This window comes from Taudactylus pleione, unplaced genomic scaffold (genome assembly GCF_031769625.1).
Source record: "Taudactylus pleione unplaced genomic scaffold, aTauple2 ptg000087l, whole genome shotgun sequence".
NCBI lineage: Eukaryota > Metazoa > Chordata > Amphibia > Anura > Myobatrachidae > Taudactylus > Taudactylus pleione.
In genome coordinates this window covers 6083769-6097964 of record NW_028284489.1, presented here as the reverse complement: position 1 = coordinate 6097964, position 14196 = coordinate 6083769, and the positions used below count along the sequence as shown (strand labels likewise).

The 14196-nt window shown below is 42.1% G+C and overlaps 1 protein-coding gene across 1 annotated transcript in view; it reads left to right on the top strand.

Annotated features, from left to right (window-relative positions):
* LOC148529055 (disintegrin and metalloproteinase domain-containing protein 10-like) overlaps nt 1-14196 on the top strand; it is a 118367-nt gene that overhangs the window by 98747 nt on the left and 5424 nt on the right. The gene's annotated exons all lie outside the window — the stretch shown is intronic.

Below are 14196 nucleotides of genomic sequence, written 5' to 3'. Positions count from 1 at the left end.
TAGTATGCCTTCAATAGACCTGCTTAATAACATTTTAAAACATTGTGCACTTCTTGAGGATCATTGTGCTGAAAGACCTGGAGCACTTTTCTGAGTGACTCAAAGGGCGGAATTCAATTGTTTTCGTGGCCCGCATCTCCCGACTAAAGTGACAGGAGATCACGGGCCGCTATGCAATTGTTCCAGATTTTCGTGCTGATCACGCCCAAAGTGGTCGGATTTAGCCGCGTAAAGCAGCTAAGCCCGACCAAAGTGCTGGGTGCGATTGCGAAAAGTGATGTTTGGGCGCCCAAACATGTCACTTTTCGCACATTTCAGCTCTCATCCCCCAGGGACTGCGAGCTGAAATGTAGCGCTGGCAGGTGAACGTGCCCGATAGGAGCAAGAATTGAATAGCTCTGTCAGGCACTATGGGGGCAGGAATCAATTGAATTTTGCCCATAAATTGCTTTGTATTCAACCAACTGCTGTATCCATGTATTGTACTCTTGACTCTGACACATTTGATATCAAGGGTGGTGGAAATTATTTCTAGTATACAAGCCACATATTTATTAAACTTAGGGATGTGCATCGACCCCTGTGTTTTGGCTTTGGCTCTGTATCTCCTTGTGTTTTGGATCTTGTTTTGGCTTTTTATCAATTTTTGAAAAAAAATACAGATCCAAACAGCTAAAATCACATAATATTTTTTTTTGTCCTATAGTATTATTAACCTCAATAACATTAATTTCCACTTGTTTCCAGTCAAATTTGACCACCTCACAGCTCACAATATTGTTTTCATCTGGTTTAGGCCCAAAACTTGCACCAAGCTAGCTGGCTGACTAAGCTATGCGGCAGCAGTTGGCGGCACAAACACGTAGCAGTTTAACTTCCAACATGGCACATAAGAAAACATATGTTTTCATTAATCAAGAGGCCTGAGGAAGTTGGAGTATGTATGTTGCTGAAGGCAGGGACAGGAAGGGTTGATTGGTAGTAAATTTTATTACATTTTTTGATTCCAAATCAAATTTTATGAGGAAGGAGGGGAGAGCATGGGCAAACAATATGTCCCATGTTTTGCCCACAAAATCAACTTGGTGGTTCAGAATATTTTTTTAAAAAAAGGGGGCATGTAGGAGATGCTGTCTGTGGCCATAATAATTTCTGGACATTTTTGGCATTCAGCAACTGCATGTCAAAGATTGCAGCAGCAGTGGCAGTTCAACTTTGAACATGGCACATAAAAACATTTGTTTCTTTATTATTCAAGAGGTCTGAAGGAGTTGTAGTATATATTTAGTTGAAGGCAGGGAAAGAAAGATTTGATTAGTAGTAAATTCAATTAAATTTTTTGATTCCAAAGCAAATTTATGAGGGAGAAGGGGAGGGAAGCATTTACTAAAAAATATTTTACTCATTCACATCAGTCCTTGCCCCAGAATAATCCTTGAGCACTATGCCTGCTGTTGGGAGTGGATTTTCATCCCAGAAGGGGACCAGGAAAACTACTAGTAGTACTTTAAAAATAATTGACTGTTAAACAATCCTTTGCAAGTATGACCGCAGTCACCCAGTTGCATAGCGGATCACTGACGCCATAACATCTATGCTGGTATTAGATGTGCGTCCAATATCCACCAATAATTCAATGGATTTTAGACAGTTAATTGAGGTCCTGTGTGGCCGCTACCAAATCCCATCAAGATTCCACTTCACTAGAAAAGAAATTCCCAACCTGTACAGGGACATTAAAAATAACCTAGTTAGTGGCCTCCAAAATGCAGTTGTACCCACTGTCCACTTAACCACAGATATGTGGACAAGCTGAATAGAGCAAACGCAAGATTTAAGATAAGGTTTTAAGTCATACGTTGCGTTCTTCTTCCCAAACGGACACAGATCTGAAGAGATGCAAAGAGCTGTTGGTAAGCAAATTGTCAGCTCAAGTGGTACGTGATGCAGCAATGGCTTCTCCTTCAGTTTCTCCAGCAAGTGCATCTGCCAAGAAAAAAAAAACTTTCCCAAAAGACCCACTGGTGATGCAGATGAGTCAACACAAAACACAAAAACTTTTTTGATGGATGCGCTGCAGATGACATAACAGGGAGGAGATTCCTAGATGGCTAAGGTTCCTACCTCTACTTACTCTGGCTTTACAAAGGGTACAGATGACTTGACAATTGTTGTCTGGATTTGGGTAGAAATAATTCCACACATAAGAAGTGGATTTTTTTTGTCTTGTGCCCAGGCATGACAATGGGCTTTTTCTTATCATGGGCAATAACTGTTTCTTCCACTGGTGCCTGATTTACACAAACATCCTCATCAACAACATCCTTATTAGCATCAGCTACACAAATATCCTGCTCATCCAGGTGCACTTCCACAGAAGCATCTTTGATTTCTATGTCAGCATGTTCACTTGTGCTTTCATCATCATAAGAAGCAGAACCACCAGTCATAAATACTAAATGCCAAAGCCTTAGCCTTTTCTTGCCACTTCATGTGGTGAAAGGCATATTGATTGTATGTCTTTCTGCACCTAACTTTCTCTTTGATGTTTTTTCTTTACCACTGTAAAAGATTGGTTCTTGATTTTAGATGCCCTGACTTAAGCCCTGTATGCCCTCAGATTAGTATAATCATGACTGGTGGCACTGGCAGCAGCTCCAACACTAGTATGTGGTTCCTGCTATCCTCTCAACTGATCGTTCTCCATATCAACAAACACGAATGAAGTGGGGTACAGCACACACGTCAATTTGTACCAATTTTAAATATTACACTGTGGTATCCATGACAAACAGTGTCACAAGATTTTTAATGAATAAGAAAAAAATAACACACTGCGCTACCACTTAGTGTCACAAGATTATATATAATCTTGTGAAAGTAAGTGGTAGCGCAGTGTATTTTTTATATATATATATATATATATATATATATATATATATTAACACACTGAGATACCACTTACAGTGTCACAAGATTATTTATGAATAAGTAAAGAATAACATACTGCACTACCACTTACTGTCACAAGATTATATATATATATATATATATATATATATATATAGAATAACACACTGCGATACCACTTACAGTGTCACAAGATTATTTATGAATAAGAAAAGAATAACATTCTGCACTACCACTTACTGTCACAAGATTATTTATGAATAAGAATAACATGCTGTGATACCACTTAGTGTCACAAGACTTTTTATAAATAAGAAAAGAATAACACGCTGCACTACCACTTACAATATCACAATATTTTTATGAATAAGAATAACACACTGTGCTACGACTTATAGTGTCACAATACATGGACAATAAACTGCGGTCTGGCCGGCAGTGTCACCAAACAATAATAGCGCAGCTAAGTTGCTAACGCGCACACACACACACAAATAAAACCACTTATTTTTTTGGACACTGGGGAAGAGCTTCCCTGAATGAGGCAGCAGCCCCTTGATGAACAACACAGACAGCACCCCATTTTTATGGACAACAAAGCACCCCTGTCAAGTGCGGAATGACCACTTGTAGAGTCACAAATGCGTGCATGATAAACTGCGGCAGTGTCACTAAACAATAATAGTGCAGCTAAGTTGCTAATGCACACACACCAAAAAAGAAAAGAAAAAAAAAGTACTTTTATTTTTTTTTACACTGGGAAAGAGCACCCCTAATTGACAGAGCACCCCCCTGGACAACACAGCACCCCTTTATGGACTGCAGCCCTAGCCTGATGGACAGGACAACAACACAGCAGCAGCCACAGTTAATTGACAGGACAAATGACACACAAAGAGAAAAGGTCTATTTGAGCTGATAAGACACCATTAATCTATATTTATAAAATAAAATAGAATAATCAGTGGGTCTGATGTTCACTAAATAAATATATATACCGTATATACTCGAGTATAAGTCGACCCGAATATAAGCCGAGGTACCTACTTTTACCCAAAAAAACTGGGAAAACTTACTGACTCTAGTATAAGCCTAGTGTGGGAAATGGCAGCAGCTGGTAGTGCCCCCAGTAGTAATTCCCCCTGGTTGTGCCCCCAGTAGTAATCCCTCCTGGTAGTGCCCCCAGTGGTAATCCCCCTTTCAGTGCCTCCAGTAGTAATCCCCTCCTGGTAGTACCCCCAGTAGTAATCTCCCCTTTTAGTGCCCCCTGTAGTAATCCCCCACTGGTAGTGCCCCCTGTAGTAATCCTTCCCTAGTAGTTCCCCCAGTGGTAATCCCCCCTTTTAGTGCCCCCTGTAGTAATCCCCCCTTTTAGTGCCCCCTGTAGTAATTCCCCCCTGGTAGTGCCCCCTGTAGTAATCCCCCCCTTGTAGTTCCCCCCAGTGGTAATCCCCCCTTTTAGTGCCCCCTGTAGTAATCGCCCCCTGATAATGCCCCTTGGTAGTGCCCCCTGTAGTAATCGCCCCCTGGTAGTGCCCCCTGGTAGTGCCCCCTGTAGTCCCCCCCCCCCCCTAATAGAGAGAGACGTGAAAAGAATAAAAAAAAAATAAACACTTACCTTAAACTCCCGCTCCTGGTCCCGCCGCTGTCCGCTCCTCCGGCCGCTTTGTATGGGAGAGACGTCGTCATGACGACGTGTCTCCCATCACCCACTGCGGGAGCCGGAAGATGGCTCCCGCAGTGGGAGATGCAGCAGCCGCTGAGAGTCTGATAGACTCTCAGCTGCTGCTGATTACACCGAACACGCAGCTGCCGGCTCTGGCGGCTGTGTGTTTGGCAGTGTGTAGCGCTGACCGAACTCCGTCCGGTCAGCGCTACACTTGACTCGAGTATAAGCCGAAGGGGTACTTTTTCAGCACATTTTTTGTGCTGAAAAACTCTGTTTATACTCGAGTATATGTATATTTATTCAGACTAGAATATAACTAGCCATATTGCAAACATGTATATTTGAGCATTTAACACTTACATATGTACTGTAGCAACAAATATTGCATATAAAAATACATAAAACCAAGTTAAACAACAATAATGATCACAATAACTCCATGGAGAACTCCAAGTCTAATATATGAATGACACTGTGTTTTTAAAAGGACATATATTCATAAGATATCGTTCCTGGTTTTAAGCCACAAATAAAATGCGGATGGAAACATGAAAGCTTGTATAGTCACCACTCTCCACTAATGTTAATAGTCAGCACTCAATATGCTTTGTGGGAATAGGCAGTCCTGAATATCTATAGTAGGTGTGTATTCACAAATACACGTTATTTTGCTGCTATTAATTAAAAATATTTTGGTAATTTGACTGCAAGAATATATATATATTTATTCCTTTTATTCTTAGCACCTAACATCTATTTGCACCAGGCATCTATTATAGAAATACCAATGCTGTCTGGAATACACTGATTTTCTAGGTATATTGTCTTTAATTAATATCGGTAAACTCCAGAGTGACTTAAGATCAGACCATATAATTATATATTATCTCCTAGATTCATGGGCTGCTGCTTAGGTTCTGTTTGTATTAGAATTGTATAACTTGTATCTGGTGTGGGTGAGGTTATTGGGGGTGGGTGCAATCAGTGACTACACATGTTATGCTTCACTATATACTCAGTGGGTTACAAGGCTGCATAGGTTTTTAATTCAAAGTATTTTTTTTTTCTAAGTGGGACTACATGTATAGCATAACTTAAAGAGTTAGACATGAGTATAACAGGAAGAAGACAAGAGGACAACATTTTAAAAGAACTCTCTATAACTTGGAAAAAATTGCAAAGGATCTTCTAAGCTTCTGGATACCCTGCAACTCAGCTTTCATTATAACCTGGGCACGCCTTTTGCCAACACCCTGCTTCAGCATTGCAAGCAACTACCTGATTGCTGAACATGTAATTCTTGTATGTTTGTGTTTCCACTCTACACTGTTTAAATCATTCCAGTACCACTGTCAATTTATCTCTATACCATTGTAGTATCTATCATTGTTTCACACATACACCTTTTTTTTAATAATCATAATTTATACTGATTCTAAAGTCCTGCAACTTTAACAGCTCTAAACTCCTTTTGTTTATAATATACTATTGTAGTTGTTCCTTTACATCTTCCAGCACTGTTCTTCCTTTTATCTGATTTTGACATAAGAACTGCACTGCTCCTGTATCTCACACTCATTACTACTACTGACTCCCCCTCCACCCAAACTGCCTCATCTTATCTATGGAGCTCGTTCAGACCCACTCGCAAGTTGCTGTCGCTCACTGCCAAAAAGGGGCCGGTTATTTAAATGAAGTGCTCACACTACATCGCGTAAGGACGCCCACTATGTTTTAGCGAGCTATGGCAAAGTGCGCTCGCAAGTGTCTAAAGACGCCCCCTTGCCGCTCACAACACACATCATCTCCGGGAAATGTAGGATAAATCTGGACCATCGTGAGCCATCAGAGCTGCTCGCAGCCCTTGGGGTTGCCTTAACCCGCCGCTAGCACAGCGATCAGTGCTGGCTGAAATACATGCAGGTGACGTGTACAATGACGCTACTTTGCGAATTATGCACGCCCTTTAAATGGCATTTTGGTGGCTTGACACGCCTGCGTTCGCACATCCACCCCCCCGATTCACAAGCACCTTCCCCTGTTACCACCCACAAATGGCACTATCTGTCACTCAAAGCAGCGACCTGATAGTGGCTTATGAACAACCAAAATTAGGTCGCAACGACTGGCTTGCGCACGCGCACTGTGAATTATATGCATGCGCAGATAGGCAAAAATCAGAGCATGCGATCGTGCCTTAGCGAGCGGGTCTGAATCAGGTCCTATGTCTCTTTTCTTCTACTCCTCCCTCACTCAGCAGCTACATTATTTTCTCCTCTACCACCAGTTTTCACCTCTTTTCTCCATCCATAGTCCCCTTTACCTTCTCCCCCTCCTTCCCCTCCTCTGTGTCTCTTCATCACATATAAGTCTCTCCACTGCATCTCCAACAACTCCCATATTATTCACTTCTCTTCCACCATTGTCCTGCTGCACCACCACTAAACCTTGCACCCTCTCTTTTCTCCAAGTTACCTGTCCTCTCCCCCCCACACCACACTAAACCACCACCTTACCCACCACCTGCTGTCACCCTTCCTCATTCAGAAGCCAGCCACATACCCCCACACTCCTTATCCCCCTGCTCTAGATCAATATCACCTCCGCACTACATCAACCCTAATAATCTCATTCTTGTCTCGCCTCTTAACTCTGTCCCTCTCTCCTGTTCCCTCTGGAAAGCCAGTTCTGTTTATAATTAACTGGTCCCCGTTCATGAGCTCTTCATCTGCAATGCCTTGATTCTCCTTGCCATCACCAAACCCTGGATTTACCCATCTGACACCACTGCTGCTGCAGCTATCTCATTTGGGGGCCTCACATTCTCTCATACATCCTGGCCTGGAGCTTTCCATTGTGGTGGTCTTGGGGTCCTTCTATCCTTGGGTCACTCCTACCAACTCCTACCTTCTGAACCCTCCATCTCATTCTTTCCATTCAACACTCATGACATTTGCCTCTTCCAACTTCTACGAGTAGCTGCCTTTTTTTGTCTCCCTGGCCTTCGCTCAAAATTCCTCCATCACTTGGCTTCCTGGCTCTTAATCTTCAAATGGGCTCTCAAGACCCATTTCTTCCTCAATGATTTCTAGCGCTCATCCTAACCCACTACTCTATGCTCCTTCCTCACTATCTAGCCCATCTGTGTCACCCCTGTTTGTGTGACCCTCCCCTTTGGAATGTAAGCTCTCGCGAGCAGGGTCCTCTTCCCTCACTTGCTTCTTCTTGCCTTTCTTTTACTTTCATTTACAATGGCACCTAAAACTTGGTTACTGACACCCTGCTGCTGATTTTAAATATTATGCAGCAATGTTTATAAACCATGTCCTTATCATGCATTGTTTGTACTGTTAATAACGTGTGCTCATTTGTTCTGTACTTTGTAAGGCGCTGCGGAACCCTTGTGGTGCCTTTATAAATAAAGGATAATAAGGATAATAATAATAACATAGCAGCCGCAGCACCCACTGAAGGAAGTCCCCCTTTATATACTGCAGCCTAAGCCCCTTTATGGACAACACAGCTGCAGCCTTCAGGCCAAGACCCTGACTGGACACACACACTGAGTGACTGACAGTGACTCACTACATATCTGCTAGCTTCTCTCTCCACTGCCGGAGTGAAAATGGTGCCGATTGCAGGGACCTTTATTTACTCCAAAACCCTTGTGAATCCGATAGTGGGAGGATGAAGCGTTTTGCCTCGTTTTCGGATCAGAGTCAGATGGGAAAATCTGAGCTTAGCTCTGTTCTTGCCTCATATCTGGAAGTCCGCTCATCTCTGATATCTTATCACTACTTTATGGAGGAATTCTACCACAGGTCCAGTGGCGGCTCCAGAGGTGGGGCTGCATCGCAGTCCAAATTTAAAATAGGGGAGTCACACCAACTGCCATTTCGAATGCTGCCAAACATAGATGGCTGGGACTCACTGGCAGTTGGTGTGGCTCCCCTATTTGAATTTTGGACTGCCCTGCAGCCTCACCTCTGGAGCAGCCACTGCACAGGTCTCATTATTATGTTGTGATGTGAAAAAGTAGTGAATGCGAAGAGTACCTGAAATTCACTGACCTATCTTACAAAAGTAACAGTCAACAGCAATATTGGTTTAGTGTCAGGTTCCAAAGAGTGGCATCATGCAATGGCTCAAATGTTTTTTTTTTTTAGCTAGGGCCACTAACAATAGAAGTAAGTACCATGATGATATGTACATAATGGACATTTTGACTACTGGATCCCTGAGACTGCAGACAAGCCAAGGCATGAAGTTTCAAAGCTCTGTATTTATAGCATGTTATCCAATCCTTCCTGCAGAAAACTGAGGATGCCTGATACTGTATATTGAAATATTCTATGAAATATTCTCTTGGTTTCCCATTCTAAACCTACTGTGGATGTTGGATTGGTCCCTGGATCAGCATAATTGGAAACATTTGAATCTCCATGTTTTTCTATCTCCTGACCATCATGAACCATGAGATTTTTCTCCAATCGGGCACTCATTATAACTTTTGGTCTGTGCCAACAGACTTTTTAAAGTACTGGACAGATACAAGGAATTGTAGGGAACACATACTGTAGGCCAGATAAATTCTCAATCTCTGTAAAGTTCAATTTCACTGATTTTTTTTTTTTCGTCCTTTGGTAAAGAATCTCTAACAAAAATCTGTTTGCTTCAGTGTTCGGTGGAAGCACATTCTGATCTGCATGAACATTGATCCTCCCAAGGAACAGGCCAGATTATGCTCTGTCCAAACAAGGATTGTTTTCTATCCTCACTCTCACATAAGTTCTCTGCAATATATTGGAGTCAACTCTGTCAGATACTGACTCCACTGCCCTTGGGTCACCCATTTGCTGTGGATCCCCAACTCTGGAAAGAGGCATCCATGGTCATCACCTTTCAGTTAACAGTTCTATATTCCAATCTTTTTCTGAAATGTAATTAATCTTGCAATAAGCTCTACTTCATCTTCAGCCATGATGGAAGAGTGAACTTCTGCTTGCAGTTCTACTTGGCATGATTCCAGTATTGCAGGACAAAAGCTTGAGATAGTCATCTGGCTTTCAGTATTGAGGTGTTGAGGTTCATGGAAACAAAAGCCTCATGAATTTCTTTGCTATTATCCTTTATCTTAAGCTATTTTTCTTTTTTCTCTTGTAAAATAACTAAGGTCCTGATTCAGAGGCGCTCACTATTAACGAGAGCTCGCCCTGAATCAGGGCGGATTTAAGAAAAAAAAATATCCGCCTCCAGGCTGCTCGCATAGCTGTGGGTGACCACCCACAGCTTGTGCGGGCGGCCTGGCGATGGTCACAATTATCGCGACCATCGGCCTTGCGACGAGACCCTTGTGGTAGGGTCTGGTCCACCGCAAGCTCCAGTGAACTTTCTGCTCTAATAGAGCAGGAAGTTCACTACTGACATCACGTGTGATGTCAGTAGAGCCGCCCCCACAAACGGCAGACGTTCCTTCGGGAACACCTCTATTTGTGCAGCCACCCCCCCAATCCACCTACAAAACGAGGCGAGCTGTCGATCAACATCGACAGCCGCTCCGTTTTGCTGCGAGCCCCGAGCAAGTGAAGTTCTCACTCACTCCGGGGCTCGCGCGTGCACACTGCCGGACCATTGACCCGCTTGCGGGTCTGAATCAGGCCCTAAATCTCCTGTCAGTCCTCCCAGTTACACTATCTATCTCTAATTCCTTTTTTTTTGATTATTCAGAATCCAGTCATAGGACCATATTCAATTGGAAGCGAAAAGTCAGTTGCCAGACTTTTCACCATCATCGGAGGTTTTCAGGTCGAAAACTTATCGCGCTCGTTCCGGCATATCCCTGTATTCAATTCCAAATCGTTGAAAAACAGGGCCCGGAGAAAACGAAAACAGCTAAATATCCTTTCATTTTTGGGGAAATCAGTCTGACACCTCCCAAAAGATACTCTGACATGGGGGTTCACTAAGGGTACACCCAAATAGCCCTGCTAAAGGTATTTGGGGTCTTTAAATGGTCTCAATAGGTGCTATTCAGCGTCTTTGAGCAAGTGGTGAAGAATAATATTTACCACTTTTTTTTGGAAAAATAAATAGTCCGATCAAATTTGGGGTGCATGAAATTGGATGCAAGCATATTTAGAAATCGCTAAAGTCAAGCTTTAAAATGCACAAAAAAAAATTGCACCTTCAGCAGACACCTGCTATCAACAAAACACCTACCCCATATTTGCAACCCCCCCCAAAAGGCTATTTAGCTAGTTTTTGTATTTGTACCCCCACTTTGAACTTTTTCACCCACATTTTCAAAGTGCTTTTTTAAGAATATTTTGACGCAGTTAGCATCAAGGGGGGTGTACAAAGGGTGCAGAGTAGTTTCTGCACCCCGAAACCACAATTCTGCACTTTTTTCCACTGGGTATTCATAGGCGACACTTTTTCGCCTATTACTTTGCATTGCATTTTCGTACTGGTGAAAAGACGCTACAGTTGAATACGGGGATAAGTGAGAAATGCGAAAATGACGTCATCAGCATAAAAGTTTTGCAGAGAACGGCTTTTCACTCCAAATTGAATATGTCCCATAATCTTCAAGATATTTTATAACCCTGGCTCAATGCTCCAGTAGCACTTCTGGCATCCAAGCATTCATCAGTAAATCATCCTGATACTAGTAAATGGCAAAAATATGTATCTTCTGCTCTGCTATGAAAACTACTAACACTTTTGTAAATGTTCTTGGAGATATAGACATCCCAAAAAGAACACAGGATGTAGTGGTTTTTCCCTGTCATGGCTCTAGGGGTTTGTTGAATTGGGTCGGGCCCCCTGGGCTAGCTGTATGTGTTGGAGTGTGAATGAATTTGGATGGCTTAATTATGCTATTCCTCATTCAGGCTACTAGGAGTAGCAGATGACTAATGCTGCAGAGTAATTAGTAGAACTGGTATTGAGAACATGTGCAGGCTAGCAGGATAGGACATGACTGTAGCAGTAAGTAGGCTATATTGGAGCAGACTGCAATTATACTGGAACTGGGTGCCAGGAGCACAACTGAATCAGGCTGCAGTAAATAAAGGAACTGAGGGCCTGATTCAGACCCACTCGCGAGCGTAATGCGCTCGCAAGCTGGTCGATGGTGGCCCAGTGCGCACCATCGCGACCATCATCATTGCCGCTCGCTATAGTTGTGGGTGGTTACCCACAGTTATGCGAGTTGCCAGGAGGCCGTTCTGAAAAAAACAAACCCAGGCCCTGATTCAGAGCGAGCGCTCTGTCAGAGCGTCCGGCTCTGAATCAGGGCCTGAGTGCAGGAGCACTATTGGAGCAAGCTACAGTGATATGTGCTGTGAAGTAATTACTGGAGCAGGTGTGTTGGAAACACTGAGACAGTATGTTTGGAGCAGGTTTTCTGGATAGCACTGGAGCAGTTCTTGGTTTAAATAGGACATCCTGAGTGCTGATATGTTGGGTGAGACATGTGACCAGAGTGCTGGGAGCTGGTTAGACAGAATGGATCATGTGATGCAATCAAAGATTGGGTCACCCATGATGCATAACAGCATGAACCACCGGGAGTGGATTGCCAGCCACATTTACAGGTAAGTAACCATAGGTCTCAGGGATGCCAACAAATGGCCAGTGATGACACCACCGGACCCGATAATGGGGACTTGGAATGTGTGACATTCCTCTACTGCAAATCTTAGGAAGAGTTGAGGTTACACTGCTATGGGAACATTTTTGAGGTCTATGGAGAGCAGCCAAGCTGTCAGATGGACTACAGATATAATGATTATACAGTATGGATTCAATCTTTACTTTTGTTACAGCAAGAAAATGGTTGACTCTTTTAAAATCAATAACAGGTCTTCAATCTCTTCTCAATCTTTTTCTATTGGAGAAGAGCAATATATAAATAAAATTATTAATAAATGTTATTAACTGAAACAAATATTGAATAGACTACAAACTTTTATCTGTAAGAATTGGCTTCTTGCTCCAGCAGCTGTTGCATACAGAGGTTGACTGTCTCTCTAATTTTGAGATTGCAGTATAAAAGCAATGACAAAAAATGCCTTCTGGGCTTTTTCCAAAATTCCAGCCCATATCCTCTTTTAGGCCTCATTGGTCTGAAATGTGTTCAAACTGTATCAATCTGTCTCCTAGTTGAGAACATCTTCCCTAGGGAATTTACCCCAGGACTAAAGCTGGCCACACACTAGACCAACTTTCATCCAACCATCCAACTTGTTGATTGGTTGGAATGAAAATCTGGTAAGGAATGAAAGCAAATGACAATCAGCAATTTGCTGCCAAATGCCGGAAAATGGACAAAAACTGTTGTTTGAACAAATTGTTTAGATCAAACATTTAACAAACTTGTCTGAATGACCATTTTCATCTGTTTTCTGGCATTTAGGAGCAAATTGCTGATCATCATTTACTCCCATACCTTGCCAGATTTTCATTCCAACCAATCAACTAGTTGGCTGGTTGGATGAAAGTTGGTCTAGTGTGTGGCCAGCTTTAGTCCCATTACAGCAGTGGGGCACTATGCTATATGTTTCCCTGTTATAGCCCAACCTGTCAAAACCTGTTGCTGAATTTGGCTTTTATGGGTGACACCATGCTATTTTTCCACCAATGTTAGCACTAACCAGTAAGGATATGAGCTCTTTCATTTACCTTTGGGGTGGGGCTCACACATTTTATTTTTATTTTTTCATTTTTATTTTTTCAACACTGCAAAGATAAAGCACTAACAAACAAGAATATGTGCATGTGTGTCCACCTCTAACTGTGTTGCAATTAAGTGAACACGTCTACATTGTACTCATATGGTCAGCGGGTCACCCGTACACACAGCCAGATTCACAGATATATCTTTCAGATATATCGGTCTCGGCTGTGCTGCAGGGTCGACCTGATATGTCTGTTAACAATGTTGTCCACAGACATATCTGGTGTACACACCCGATATGCACTTGCAATATATATTGCTTGTCGATATAACAAGCAATATTTTGCCAACTATGTACCCAGCAAAAGAGTCCATAATGGCAAGAAACAATAGGGTAACAATTACAGGTTGAGTCTCCCATATCCAAAATGCTTGGGACCAGGGGTATTTTGAATATTTGAATATTCCGTATTTAGGAATATTTGCATACCATAATGAAATATCTTGGGAATGGGACCCAAATATACACACAGAATGCATTTTTGTGTTATATACACCTTACACACACAGCCTGCAGGTCATTTTATACAATATTTTCAATAATTTTGTGGCTCAAGCAAAGTTTGTGTACATACATGAAATTAATTTATGTTTCATATACACCTTATACACACACAGCCTGAAGGTCATTTTATACAATATTTTTAATAATTTGTGCCTTTGACATAGTTTGTGTACATTGAGCCATCAAAAATCAAAGGTTTCATTATCATAGTCATGCAAAAATAATTCCGTATTTCAGAATATTTGGATATGGGAGACTCAACCTGTATAACATTTCTTTTCCTGAGGGAAAAATGCAAAACAGAAACACAGCAAAAAAAAAAAAAATTAAATGCAGAAAAAAATTCAAGTTAAAATGACAAAGCGAGAGACT